The 15,623-nt window shown below is 38.3% G+C and overlaps 1 long non-coding RNA gene across 1 annotated transcript in view; it reads right to left on the bottom strand.

The window, feature by feature from the left end:
* Window positions 1-1,269: 1,269 nt before the first annotated feature.
* Window positions 1,270-15,623, bottom strand: part of LOC306818072 — a 28,091-nt gene continuing 13,737 nt past the window's right edge. Inside the window, exons 2-4 of the long non-coding RNA XR_013778129.1 lie at window positions 12,422-12,607; window positions 8,941-9,012; window positions 1,270-1,553 (exon numbers count right to left, since the gene is read on the bottom strand). This is a non-coding gene — a long non-coding RNA (uncharacterized lncRNA). The remainder of the gene's footprint in view (window positions 1,554-8,940; window positions 9,013-12,421; window positions 12,608-15,623) is intronic.

Genomic DNA, 15,623 nt, shown 5'->3' with positions numbered 1-15,623 from the left:
AATGTGTCTGCACATTGGAGAACAGCACAGAGAACATGACAGCTACTTTGTGACTTATTCTAAGTAATTTCAGTCAGATAAACCATAACGCCTTCGACGTTGTGTGCTCGTGCTCGTGCATGAAGTGTACCGTGCCGAAGGACACCTCTTCAATGCGTGCCAGGGCCAAGGAAGTGTTAAGCACTCACAAAAAGTCCAAACGAACTGCACATTAGGTTGTAGGGTGTTTGGGATTGCCTAGTGTGCCCTTAGTGTAGGTTTATTTATCCTAGTTCATATAATTATCACAATGTGGAAAAATAGTATTCTGAATCACTTTCTTCCTTACATAGTGTCAGCACTTGATAAAAAAGACTTAAAGTTAAAAATAATAACATTATGATCGCAAGATTCCAGTGTTAAATAGCCATTACTTAATCTTTAAGCTTTATCACTCACTGAATTTGTTTGGAATAACTTCCTGTTTAGATTTTGTAACATAAATCAAAGAAAGAAATCACCACATTACTTAAAATATATATATATATATTGTTCAGCCCTATGCATCATATTGTACAGTGATGGATCATTTTATACCATGTAGTGTTGTATGATATTACATAGTATTGGATCAAATTGTATTGTATTTAACCATATTGTCTTGTATTTCATAGTACTGTATCATACTGTGACATATTGTAGTTCTATATTACTGTGGTTTGGTGATACATGATTATTTTGAACATTTCTTACAGTCGTCTTTGTTAAATTAAGACAAAAAACTATCATTGAACTTCCGAACTGACTTTAAAAGCTTCATTGCTACAATCCTTAAGAATGTCTTGATATTAAACTGTTTGAGGAATTTAAGTTGGTGTTTTTGCTTTAATTACTATTAAGGTTATTTACATTCTGCAATTCCCTCTTTGAATTTTCATTGTATCTTCCATTAACCCTTGAATGCATTCAAATGAAATGTAGGCCCTACGTGAATTTCAGATTACCTGCAAACAATGCATGAAATTGCTTACTGTTTATGAATGTATATCATTGAAATCATTTGCATTTCCCCTCTTGAAAACAGGACTGACGTTTTAAAAGCTTGCATCACTGCATCATCAAATTATTGTCTTTAGTATAATACAGTAATGCACCAATGCTTTTCATCCAGGTGGACTTAACTAAAGGTTCCTAGAAAGGTGTGAAAAGTTCTCTTGTCATATCAAATGTGTCACCAGTTTCCCATTTGACCATTCCTTTTCCTGTTCTCTCAGGTACAGGTTTCTGCATTTACTCCGAAAGTAATCTTCTGTTCCTGTGCGACCTTCTTTCCACACTCTGAGTTCCTCCTTTCCGTCCCGTTGAGTCACTCTGACAATTACAAGTCCTTTGTTCCCCCTTTGGCATTTGCTCATCCCAATTACTCACCCTCTTTTTATATCTGCCTTTCCTCTCCTCTGCATGTTTAATCATCTCAGAGCAAACTCGGTTAGTTTGCTCAGTGCAGCACTCCAGATGCCCTTTGCGTACCTGTTGCCAGACAGTCTCGCTCTCCGCTCCCCTTCTCTCTCCGTCTAGACAGTGGGAAAAAAAAGCAGCAAAGGCGGATGGCTTGATTCAACTTTGCTCACCTGGGTTTGGGATTCTGGTAAGAAATAAGTGTCTGCTTCTTGGTTAGGGTGGTTGATTACAAGAGGGTTTTCTGTAAACGTGAGGTGGCTTCAAAACAGGTGTGAGAGGCTTAAAATAAGGACATATTTGTGAGAGCTGCAACAGAGGAAAGAACGCCAAATTTCCCATGTTTTTGATGTCCTTTAATTATCGTTTTTGACGCATATTTTTTCTACACTCATATTTTTATCTATTTTAATTTTTTATACTGTGATTTTCTTCTGCTATCCTGCTTTGCCGCTGTATCACTGTAAATTTCTCTGCTTGTGAGTTGAATAAAGGATTATCCTATCTTATCTTATCTCATGTTTATCTTACAAAAGAACAGTCAACAGAAGCACTGGTGAGATTATGTGTCAGAGTTTCAGAAAGCATTGGGCCCCTTTAAAGACAGGGTTGGTAATTTTCTCCAGATACACTTTTTAAGATATTTGTTGAAATTGTCTTTAGGTCCTGACCGAAATTAATAATTAATTTGCTCTGAAAAGGCAAAAAATAAATAAATAAAATAAACACAGTAAATACAGTTATTTATTTTGAGCCTTTGTGCATTCTATCCGTTTTGTTTACCGCCTTTGTACACCCCAGAGGGGGTCTGGGAGATTGTAGCCATGGGATACCGACACTCTGTGAATGTGCGTCAAACTGTGATTGGTTCAGCCTGCCATTAGACCAGTAGTGATAAAGATATGGATCAGTGATGATGATGCTCTCTCTGCCCTCTGTCTCCCTTTTGTCTGCAGCCACTTTTTTTTTCTCTGCTGTCTTTTCTACAGTACAATCACTGTCTGTCTGACAGAGACAGGCAGAGACAAGTGATGAGAACACTTTTAAAAGAGAAAAGAGTGTGAGGGAACAAGATCATTGAGAGATATCAGTGTGACGGGTCAGCGCTGTGAGTGGATGTAGACATGCAGTGAAAGCAAAGCGTAGGACGTTGTCTATCAACTGTGACGCCAGGAGAAAAAAAACTGAAAATAACAGTGGGTGTTCTGCCTGTTGGACATCTGACCTTCGTCCTTCTGGGTATTTTAGTATCTGTGATAGCTGTACTTTGGGGTCAGTCAGTATTTGCTTAATATATAGCATATTTTATGTAACACATATAAGTGAGAAAGGACCCCAACTCTGCAATTTGTGTAGCATTGTTCAATATTATGTTACCATATGATCTACAACACCAAATAAACTGTTTACAGCTTCGGGATGGCTGGTGCTACATTGATGTGAATGTATGGTCTATGTGTACATGAGTCCAACTGATGGCGCAAATACTAGCATGTGGATTCTTTCTCATGCAATACAGGAGGTGCTTTTTGTGCATGTTCATATTGCAGTCCTATTTTAACAATTAAATATTATGCAAGTTTGAAGCAAGTGATGTAACTGTTACCCATAATAATCTCAACATTTAGATATGAAAAAAAAATGTAAGCAGCACTGATTATATTTAAATACATCTCTTAATTTAACATGACGGCAGAATGGTGACCAAAACGGAGTCCAGGGAGCACTCCTGAGGACCTTTTATGACTCTGTGGTGGCATCAGTCATCCTTTACGGAGTGGTTTGCCGGAGCAGCAGCACCACGGCTGCAGAAAGGAACAGACTGAACTAACAGCTCTTTCCTGGGCTGCCCCCTGGACCCTGTTGAGGTGGTGGGCGACAGGAAGATGATGAAAAAGCCATCCTCCCTGATGGAGAATGTCTCCCACCCCCTGCATGGTACTGTTACAGTGCTGGGAAGCTCCTTCAGTGACCGCATTCGCCACCCGCGGTGTCTGAAGGAGAGCTACTGCAGGACCTTCCTTCCTGTTGCAGTCAGACTGTTTAACACAAACTGGACAATTCATTCTCTTGTGCAATAAAAATGTTATAAGATGTCATCACCACCTGATCTTATTTGTTTTTTTACGTCTTTTTAAAGATGTATTTTTGGCCTTTATTATAGAGGGAGGAAAGTGGACAGAGTCGGAAATCAGGGGGAGACATGCGGGAAATGAGCCACAGGCCGGACGCGAACCCGGGCTGCCCGCACGAGGACTGAGCCTCAATACATGGGATCGCGCGCACTGCCGCTGCGCCACCGACAACCCCATTTGTTTTCTTTATTTCAATTTGATTTGCATTGCAATAATAATTTATGGGACCAACTGTGCAATAACATGTCCATCCTCATATGCACTGTGTGCATGATAGTGCTCATAACATCTGGAAATTACTGGCTCTTTTCAGCTATTTTTTGATGAATGATTTTTTTCTTATTTTTATCTTATTGAAATTTGCACTGTGTGATTTTCTTCAACTATCCTGCTCTGCTGCTGTAACACTGTAAATGTCTCAGTTTGCGAGATGAATGAAAGATTATCTTATCATCATGGAGTAGTAACTGGAGATATGTTATCAGACATGATCCTTGCATGAATTTGAGTTGTTACATCATCATTACTGGCAGCCTGACTTAGTTGGAAAGTAGCTATACAATAAATCCACAAATATACTGTATACATATTTGTGGACCAAGCCTAAAAAAGATTCACCCATTTTGTCATTAAGCTTCACTTCCCAATCAACGGGTCTCTATTCTTGCTCGCTAAAGTCTGTACTTAGCACAACGTTGGTCTTTTCTGAACACAACAACTGTTTGGATAGAGAACTAAGACAATGATTTCAACTGTTATGTGTCAGAATGCCTCACAGGCACAAAATAAAGTTGCTACAATAAATTAAGATGGATTGCATGACTTGATTTCCCCTTTGTAATGGAATAAACAAAACAAAATCATTCCCCTAATGAGGTCCCATGGCAGCATGCCTACACGGGAAGAAACTCTCAAGGAGGTTTTCATGACCATTTCCCTCTAAACCATGACTATTTATTCTGTATTTAATCTGTAGGAAAAGGTGTGATTTGTTTTAAAGGTCGTACTGTGTATAATCACACACTTCTATCTAATATTTCAAATCATTCTTAGGTTAAGGCACATAAATCACTTCTTGTCAATGACAATACACTCTTCCCGTGATCTGGAAATGAGACTAACAAGTGTTTTCTCCCTGCAGTCCTCCAATTTATCAAAACTGACTTCCTGTCTGATTTAAAACAATGACTGGCTGGAGGCGAACTTCCAGCGGAGGCTCATTGCTCTAACATTATTCACAAATAACCAAATTCCTTTTTCACTGTCTTGAATCAGTGGAACCAACCACTGCTTTCAGGAAAACAGAATAGCTACCATTAAAATGATTGTCACAATCTTGCAGGCTCCACTCTCACAGGTGATTTCCTTCGGGGACACTGTCACTTTATTAATAATAATAAAAAAAGAACTGTCTCCAGGACAGAACATTTATGTCTGGTATCTGTTTCGGAAAAAACTTTTGCCTTCTTATTTGACATCCATCCATCTGCTTTCAGACATTTTTCTTTCTCGTTTTAATTCAGCTCATAAAGCTCTCTTTAGTTTTGGGTACGAAACCAAAGCGAGAGAAACTTAACAAAATCAAGTGTGAGAGTGGGACATTAGATAGAGCGAGAGAGAATATAAAATATATATATATATTTTTAAATGAACCGTAACAGCTGATGGCAGCAGTTACAGTGCATTTTTAGTAACTTAAATAGGGGAAAGGGAATTGGTTCAAAAGTAATAGCTTTGTAGGCTACTTGAATATGACCAATTAAAACTTCTCATACAGAGAATATCACGTAAAGGCTGGCCTCCCAATACAAACCTACTTCACAAAAAAAGCCTGCTTCTTCAATGGAAGCAAATAAAGGTCCTCTAAAGGTTATTATTTGAGTATTTAGGATATGCAGTCAAGTCTTTATTTTAATATGGGGCCAGATAGGCCTTTAATTGCTTTTGGAGCCAACTTACAGTGGCCTCTTTGGAACTGCAGTTTCTTGCACTTTTGGATTTGGTTCATTGTTACACACTAGAGCTGCTGATTGTAACCTACCCTGTCTATTTTCTCTCCCATTTTCTCTCTTGCTGCTTGAGCTTTGTAATTTGGGATCAGTTAGAAAATACAGCCCCTCCTTCATTTCAGCTCCTTGCACTGCTGCTGAATGTACAAGAAGATGCAGATGCTCTGGTTGTATTTGCATACAATCAGTATGGAGGTGGCCACTTTTATACATTTACTTGCAGGGAATTTCGGTTTAACAATGTTTATAAGAGGTGGGAGAGGTTGCTGTTTGGCCATATTAATCTAGGATTTGATGAATGAGAGGTCAGCAGAAAAAAGACAGACGAGTGAGAAAATAGGCTATACTGTTTTTGCTCCTATAGTATCACATTCGATGTGTATTTACAAACATTGATTTTACTTCCTTATGAGACATGATTCTACACTGAATTTTCACTTCAGCAAGAAAACTTAGATTTATATCTTTGGTTCCATTCGTTGCTTTTTTCTAATGCCCAACCGATTAATTGGCCAGCTGATAAAATCGGTTGATATTAGCATATCCAGTGACTATCTGTATTGACTAATTTTATCGCAGTTATAATCGTTGATATTACTGGATTTCATTTGAGGATTACTGTATTACACTAGCAGTTCTCTTTCGGGGTGTCATGAGAGAGTGCTCTATGGATTACAACTCATCATTACCCTCCAGAATATCAAGAAGTGGTGTTCATACATGTAGAGTTCCTTTCCAGTTGAGTAATAATCTTATCTGTATTATACAATAAATATGTGTTTGATAACTGCATTTGAGGAATCAGCCAATGTATTGATATTACATTTTTTTCTTCCTAATATCAATAGCGCCCTAAAAATTCTCATATTGGTTGGGCCCTACTTGGTGGACTCACAGGTGCACTCCTTGAACAGGCCAGGCCCTGCAAGTGACAAGCCCACTCCTAAGGGTCTGGGGACAGCTGATGTGGGACCCAGCCAAAAGAAATGAATAGCCTTGCCCTCTCCCACCATCATATCCTCAAAACGAAAAAACAACCCAAATCCCCGGGTGCAGACAAAAAACCCTATAACATAATTATTAACATAAACTCTCACACCACAACTGGAATACACTTCAACACATAACACTCACTGATCAATCTCCCCTTCTCCCTCTCATGTCCACCTTGTAAAGTACCATCTCTTCCTCCCCTTCTCTCTCTATCACTCCTCTCACTTCTTGTAGCCTTTTTTTTAAAATATATTTCGTAAAGTTTTGTAATGTCTTTACTAGTTGTAGTCAATTGATGTGTCTGTTGATTGTCTAAAATTGTTTTTGTGCTTTATTTGTCATGTATATGTCACTGGTGTGTCACACTATTGCACCACATAAGAAATGAAAAAAAAAAAAGACATTGGTGGACTCTTGTTCTAAACCCATCCCACCTGACTACAAGTACACATTGTGTTTCAATGGGCAAAGGATGTTGCAGCAACAAAAAAGAGTGTCGTTAAAATTTAATGTAGCTGCAGTACAGCGGCTGTGAGATTGTTAGCAGCAGCCAAAATTAGCTGCAGGCTACGCTTGAGGAAGAGAGACAACATCTGTTTTGTTTACAAGTCTTGTAACACTCATAATGCAAAAGCAAGATTTTACTCATGAGCAATATTAGCTATGTGAAGAACCTTATTGATGCACAGAAAAAAATTACAATATTTTACGTGGATTTTTCTGCTATTGGACTCATCAATGGCTATATCAAACTATGACATTAGCGGATGTTCTAAACTCCCACCTGTGTTATCAGTACCAAACCTAACTATGTTTCTCTTTCATTCAAAATTTCCTGAAAACCAGTACAAGTGGTTATTCCACCACAACCAACCCACACATACTCGACCCTGATGCTCAGGCACATTACACTCATTGTTCTCATCGTCCTGACTGCACAATGTTCAAGTGGTTGGCGAGAAATATTTCTGCACAAAACCCTGGCGTTTTTCATGTGAAAGCTTCAAATCACCAATGCAAAACATCAAAATGAAATTATTGAAGGAGAATAGATTAGCTGAAAGCCAATCTGCACTTATTATAGTTCATTGAGCAACAGTGCAATCCTTTTTGACACAGTCATTTTGCTATTGCTGACCAACTTCCTGTGCTAATTCTGGGTAAGTAGTAAGTAGACAGATCGATCTTTTATAACTTTCTTCATCAACTCTTTCACACCACAGACATTTCATGAAAACAAGTCTGAGATATCAAATATGTATTTTTACACTGAGGAGGGCTTGACTCTGTATTTCATCTGGTTGTGTTCAATTCTAAATACCCTTTGGCATGACTTCTAGGCCTTTGGCATGACTTCTAGGACATTATGACTATACCCTCACAACCATATTCAAAGACAAGTATAAATAATTATTTATTATTTTCATTTATTATTATGTGTGTGTGTGTGTGTGTGTGGGGGGGGGGGGGGGGAGTCATAGGCGTGTAAGTTTAGGATCTGAATTGAAAAAAAATAACTGAACCGAACTGAACCAGAAGCAGATCGAAAGCAGGCTCAGCTAGCTGGCTGTTTTCATTACCGGCCCCCCGTCAGTGGAGAAAAAGTAGCACTATACGCTGTGACATTGACAGAGTATTGATGTTGGTCAGTCCCAATAAAGGTCATCATGATGCTTGCTCATCCCAAAACAGTCAGATCACTCAGCAATTGCACTGCTCTGGAGAGCTCGCTGTGGGCAGCACCTCACTCTGATACCTCTTCATTAATGCATGTCCATAGATCCTGTTTGTGCATTTGTGTGTATTTCAGCCAGTGTGTGTTCATGTGTTTTAAAAACAGTGTAAGCGAAATGTTCTCTTGTGGGAAAGATTAAGAAATTATTATTATTTGTACAACATTGCCTCTAGACTTCAAAATAAGTCCAAGCCAGAAAAAGGTATAATTTAAAATATGTACAATCAGCTACATCTAAATAGAAACGCTATAATTCATTGTTGTGTAAAAGCCTGAAATGCAAGGAGGACACATTAACAGAATGAAAGTGAAGTTCTTCTTTTTGCCTTTGTTTTAAAGGCTGTCTTCTTTATAATTATTATTACAGTTATCATATAACAGCCTGGGAGTGGAACTTAGGTCAGCATGTGAGCTAAAGGTCATAATGACCCTTTTTTCATGCTTTGAAGACAGGATCTGCTATGCTTGAATAATGCTAGGGGTTAGAAAGTGTAATACACATACATACATCCATATAGATTTAATGTATCTACATGGGCACAGAAATATACCGCAAGCCGTACTCTCAGCACAGTGTCAGTGACTAACAGGGTTAAGGGTGGTGTAGGGCATTTCTCTGTGTATCACTGACCTGCATTAAGTTACATCCGATTCCAGAGAGAGTGGATCTGATCCTCTGTGTCATTGGAACACCAAGGGTGAACTGTAAGAGTGGGGGAGGTCCAGATAGCGAGAGAGAGAGAGAGAGAGAGAGAGAGAGAGAGAGAGAGAGAGAGACCATCACAGCTCAAGAATAAATCCGAAAGAGAAAGAGGATCATGGGAAGGAATCTTAAACACGTGATAGTTTGTGGAGAGAGTCTAAGACGAGGAGTCAAATGCTAAAAGGACAACTCTGGTTGATTCCAAATTGGATCTAATCGTTGAAGTTCCATCTAACGTGCCACAAAATAACCTTATCTTCACCAAATTGATGGTGCACATCTTGGAGTCATGAAAAGTGTGTCGGCAAGAAAACAGTCCGAAGTTACAGTTTGTGACAAAAAAAATGTTCATAGCACTAGCTTGAGAAAATTACAAAAAAAAAAAAAAGTTTTTACCAAATAATGAATATTTGAAATAGGGGCATAAGAAAAGATTGATGCATTTCATTTCAGTGTTACATATTATTGTATTTGATATAGAAATTGATTTTGTAGTCTATATGTTCACATTTCAAATTCCTTGCTTAGATCACACAAAAAGAAATAGGTTTGTGGTTTTAAATCGACACAAATGGCCCATTTTCTAATTGCAAAAACAACAGACAACTCTAAATTTGAGCATTTATTGGCATTTTTTTAGATTTCATGTTACAGTTTTACTAATATTTCAAAGCAGTTTGCTGAATATAAAACAATCATCAATCAATCATCTTTTTATTTGTATAACACCAATTTGTAACGAGTGTTTTCTTGAGACACTTACAAAAAGCAATAATGCGTAATACAAGTATCTCTGTTCTTTTTCCTGTTTGGGGCCATCCTATCGTACTTCTGCTTGACATATAATTTTATTTTTATAATTGTCCCACCACCTGTATTTCAAGAAGACTTTCTTCACTCAATAAATCAAATGAAGTATGTTTCAAACTTTGGTTTCAGGCATTTTCAGGAGTAAGATGCAGCAATAATTAAGATAGGTAGAGACAGACAGACAGACAGACAGACAGACAGACAGACAGACAGACAGACAGACAGATCAGCATGCAGACTTCACTTATGGTCACAATGTGGGGAGAGGTGAGACATTTCTCTTTACTTCTGTCTGGACTTTGATATGACTCACCTTATGCTCTTTTATTTCATCAAAACCCTCTCCCTTTTTGTCCTCAGTCACTGTCTCTTTCTCCACCACCTTTCTTTTCTTTTTCTTCTCACACATAAAACACAATCTTGCACACCCACACACACCCACACCCACACACACACACACACACACACACACACACACACACACAATACATGAGCTGAAGCCCTCTCCAGCTAAATGTCAAGGGAACGCAGAGCTAATGCCAACCATTAGATTCTAGCAGCATTTAAAATCTGGCAGACTGTGAGGCACATAAGCTTGATTATGATAAGGATATGTGCTTAATGTGTGAGCAAATGTGTGAATATGAGTGCTATTTTAGCACTGATGCGAATGTACATTCACTCCTGTCATCTGCCATCTCTCATCATCTAGAATCTGTCATAGATGGATGGCCGGATGACATAATCGTGAATAAAAAAAAATAAAAAAAGATGGAGGATTTGCCCCATATATCCACTCTTTAACCCACCACTCACTGTTTCAGATTTTCTTTCTTATTCTTTCTTTACACATGCACAGATACATATTCTTTATACATGAAGCCCCTTTCATAGCATTGTAGATGTTTGGCCTTTTGCCTTGCATTTACCCTTTTCAGCTTACTTGTGTAAGTAATGCTTAGTACACAATTATACTTCAATACTTCATACTTCATCAATTTTCAGAATCAGAATAAATTTTCATAGCACTGACAGAGCAAAATGTAGGATAATTTACCATGTAGTTGTTTGACTCAGATTCATATGTGCTGCTGATCAACCCTGTGCCTTTAGAGATTTGGTAAGGTAGCAAATGTCAACGTTGAGAGTCTAGTGTGTGGGCAGTGACCAGAAAGTAAAGGCTTAATGTTTCTGACTGAACAGCATGGCAGGTCACCTGGCTCAGCGAGGTGCAGCCTTTAACAGTACAAGTCTTCTAAGTTAGATACAGAGGAAGGGAGGCAGAAGACCTGCACCTGAAAAAATAAAATCATGATCATAATTTTAACTGGTTGTCAAGAGTCAGTAATAAAATGCTCTGCTTTCAAAATCACAGTTAACAGATAGCATATGTACAAGTTGAGAAGCCCCCTTTCAATCTAAAAACTATGAATCAAATGTTAAATGATGCCTCTCAAACAGCCATCTATAATCAAACCTGGATGCCACTGGATGGTTACTATGATTGGTTTGAGGAATTAATTCTAATTCTAGTCTAATTTCAGTTATAAAAATCTAAGAATATCCACAACAGAGTCAAACATGGAAATGAAATATCCCATACTTCCATGAAAAACATAGATTTTGGATTTAAAATTTTTTATTAGATTATTTATACTTTATATTATGTACATGAACTCTGATTAATATTCCTCGAAATATTAAGGTAATTGGCTTTGCAAACCGGGTTTCACAATGTTTTGCTGTTTATATTAGACAGCCCACAGGTACAAAGAAATCAAAGTATTTTATATCCATGGGTTTTCATTTGGTGCTGATATCATTTAAAAAAAACAACTATTTTGACGATTGCTGCTTGTCACTAGCTATTTCATTACTTCTTTGGATCTTCTTTTTAAATGAAAAATGTTTATGTATTTATATTCTGTTAGTATTCCTTCCTCTAGAAATATCAGTGGAACATGTCTTTCAAACTGTGAAATTTTCCAGGTAAGGCTCCTACGCTGACGCTATTTTCTTTAACATTTGACCATGAAAACTAATCAGTCTGTCCAACGGTTGACGACGTCATTAAAAATCCTGCATCCCTAATCTAAAAAAATCAACAATTAACTTACTCATCACAAAACTATGTTGTCCAGCGTTGAGCTTGGGTTTCTTGTGCTCCACTTACTGAGATAAAGGGCCCTCATAGAGGATCAAATACTAAAATTGAGGTCACTGTGAGCAACAGTGCTGTTAACTAAATGGTTAAATGTCTTTTTTGTATATAAACTAAATTCTTACTGCAGTCACAGCTGCAGAACGCAGTGGCCTGTGCACACATGTCAGTGTGTGGTGTGTGGTAATTTGGGACACTGCACTAATGGCCAAATTAGAATTCAGCTCATGCACATAGGCAGAAAAGCAAATGGACTCACAAGTGCAGAAACAAGAACACCTATGCACACAGACACACAAGCAACAACATTGAAGAATGATTCGTAGCTGTGTATCTCATGTCACGTGCTCATGTCTGCATGTCTTTGCATACATAAATCCTCCTGTGTAGGAGAGAATTTTGGGCGTTTGTGAGTTTGTGTTCATGTCAGTACTGTACCTATATCTGTCTGCACGCCCCACTCTCTGCCTCTGTATGACGACGAGGTCACTGGGCCGAGCCTCTTAACTTCACAGTTCAATTTGGATTTGCATAATCCTGGCGTTAATTTCCGCAGGGTGCACCCATCCAGCCTATCTCGACAGGTGACGGGGGGTTAGACAGCTATCCCATGTTCCACTGCTTCTGCAGCAGAGCGCAGAGAACAAACATGCAAGAGAAGAAGAGTGTAAGAAACACTTGATAAGAAAGCCTGATTTACTTTTGGAGTTAAACACAAAAATATGTGCTAGAAGAAAAAAAGACTTTGGTGGTGACGTAAATGGAATGATGTGAAATTAAAAGGCATGGAATGAAAAGAAAAACAAGAAAAGAAGAAGTCAAATTATGAATGGTATTGAATAAAAGGGGACAAAGAGACTACTTCATGGGTTTGTAAGCATACAGACGGCTTTGCTCATTTACTCTTATAATTAGTTTGAACCTCCAGGTATTTCCTCCTTAAAAGTGAGCCTTAGAGATTAACTGTCACTCATGCATAAAGAATGAATAAAAACATGGATCAAAGCTTTGTTTGAATTTTCTCTTTTCAAACTACAGTTAGCTTCTCATGTTATGATATATATTGCCTCCAAACAGGGATAAGAACATTGCACTGATTAGCTTGATTCAGATTACATTCTAGCATGTAGTTAAGTAGCTAATATTAGACACAGTGGTGGAAGATGTTCTTTTTAAGGGGCCACAGTTTATACTTGTGAATTTACACTAGAAATGTAGAAACCATAAATAGTGCTCAAATTAGCATTCAACTACATAAACCCTAAATCCAACAGTTTCTATCCAATTCAAATGTCCATATTTTTTCAAACTTCACAGTTACAGTTGTTAACAAAATTAAAAAGTAATTAAAGCCAGTGGGTGATTAGTCAGCCTAAGGTGCTGAAAACTAAACGACTAGCCTGTCCCTCAAGTGTTCTCCAAGAAAGCCAAGCAGCACTTATTAAGCTAACTAATAAGAAAATTGTATGTTGGTTGTTAGTTTAATCCCAAACAGAAGTGTAAGAACAACACTTTACAGTTTTAGAGAAGTATTTACATCTCTGTAATTAGACATTGATTCCATGTAGGTGTCCCAGTCTGTGAGTTCACATTGCTTTTGAGAGTTTCAGAAGCACAACAAAGCAGTAGTTTAACATACACACACAGTCAGCCATGCTCTGCAGAGCTGAATGGCATATTCAGCTCTGCAGAAACCATCTCGCCTCTGTAACGCTTCTGTTTCAACCTCAGTAGACGGTACAGAGGGGGGATCATTTCGTCCCCCCATTACCCTTCTGTGACCTTCAGAACAAAGGAGAAAGGTTACAGGGGTGTGGATATTGTGGCTTGTAAAGGCAGTTGGAAAAGGGCTACAGCAACCAGTGATAACTAGACCATCTCACCTGAAACAGCTATAAACTTCCAAAACAATGTCCCCTCTACAGACCACAGAATGGCAACTTGTGTTTTCGAAGAAAAAAACCAACCCTTTGATGGACACAAAATCCTGGACAGGAACCCAAGGGTGCTATTAGGTTACTAGTACTTCTCAAACGTTTGACAGAGGCAAGATAAAAAAAAAAGAAAAAGTTCTGTCAGGTTGACAAATTTTCAACCTGAATTAGATGATTCACAGTTGAAATAAAGGGAGATGACATTTTCTGTCTGAAAATACCAGATACTAACGTACAGGTTAGCAAAGCAATGTAACTGCTTCTTTCCCAGGGTTTACCAAAACAAAACAGTTTGAAACAAAAGTTTCTCATAGTAGCTTGATGAAGACAAAGATGGGTATTCATTCTCTTGTGTTACTTTTAAAAAGAAAGCATGATTCATTTCTGTTAAATCTGAAATGACCTGGATTAAACTCCTGTCAAACCTCAACAGAGTCTATGAGTACCACAATGACATAAATTCAGTGGCGAGTGGAGCCTTAGACACAATTTGGGTTTTCATTTCTAATATTCCTTTGCGAGTCATTTTCCCCTCCCTTAAATTCATCTTCATCTGATCCAGATGGATTTTTCCAATCGCATGCAAATCATCCTCCAAAGCAAACACAGAGCTCTCCTTGCTTTAACACCTTTTTATCAAATCAGTCAAATTGTCAACACAAAGTCTAGCACAAAAATGTAAAGTCAGATTATTTTAGCAGCGGTTAATGGTCTCCATCACCTAAAAAACGAAAAACCTCTCCCATTTTCTTCCAGGGTTAATAGAGGTGAGAGCTGGTAAAGTGGTACCAAGATGGCTGATGCTGCTGTCTGGGTTTGACCCAGTGACACATTTCCTGTCCCATCTGTCTGCGGGGCCCAGAGGAGGCAAGAGTCCCCCCGAACACCGGGGGGTGTGTCTGTGTGTGTGAGGGTGCATCTCTATGTCGACTTAATGTTTACTCAGCCAATCCCAGCTCGTCTCTGAATTATTCAGTCTTGTTCATTCACACACACACACACACACAAACGCACTTTTCTTTTCCGTGTCAGTGGTACTAAGACTGTTCTGTCAGTCCTGCTGTTAATTTTTAAGAAAAAAACCCAATTTAAATCTCCCTCTTCTTTTTCATTATGGCTCCTCATTTTCTTACCACCTGTCTCTTTGACCCTCATCTTTCTGTGCGTTACTTTCTCTCTCTCTCTCTCTCTCTCTCCTTACTTTCAGTTTTATCTTCCTCCACATCTTTCATCCTTCCTCCTGTCTGCCATCTGACTCTTCTCTCTCTTTCTCATGCATAAGTAAATGAGAGGCAGGGAAACATGTCTTACTACTCGCAAAGTTCTGCCTCTGAGCTTTTAAAGCTGCATAATTGAGTAGACTGGAAAGCGAGAAATGAAGAATAAAGGCTTGGGCACATCAGAGAGGGAAATAATGAAAATTAACGAGATTAATGAGATGTTGAGACTACTTGCAAGGTGAGATCATAAAAATGTGCAGCTGTTGCTTGCACTCACGATAGCTGTAAAGCATCTTCTTCTCTTTCTATTCTTTTAATTTAAATGCCATTTTGGTAACTGAAAAATAAAAATAAAGGTAAGCTAAACAAATGAGCACAGTCCCTGAGTTGATGTGTTAGCTTGTTAGCTTAACTTGTTCATCAATAAGACAAAAAATTCAGAAAGAGTTTGAGTTTTAGCATTATTTTCTCCTTCCTTTTAGGGCC

This window comes from Symphodus melops, assembly GCF_947650265.1.
Source record: "Symphodus melops genome assembly, chromosome: 22".
In the NCBI taxonomy this organism is placed as follows: Eukaryota; Metazoa; Chordata; class Actinopteri; order Labriformes; family Labridae; genus Symphodus; species Symphodus melops.
The sequence above is the reverse complement of the archived record's forward strand: the minus strand, read 5'-3'. Positions and strand labels throughout refer to the sequence as shown.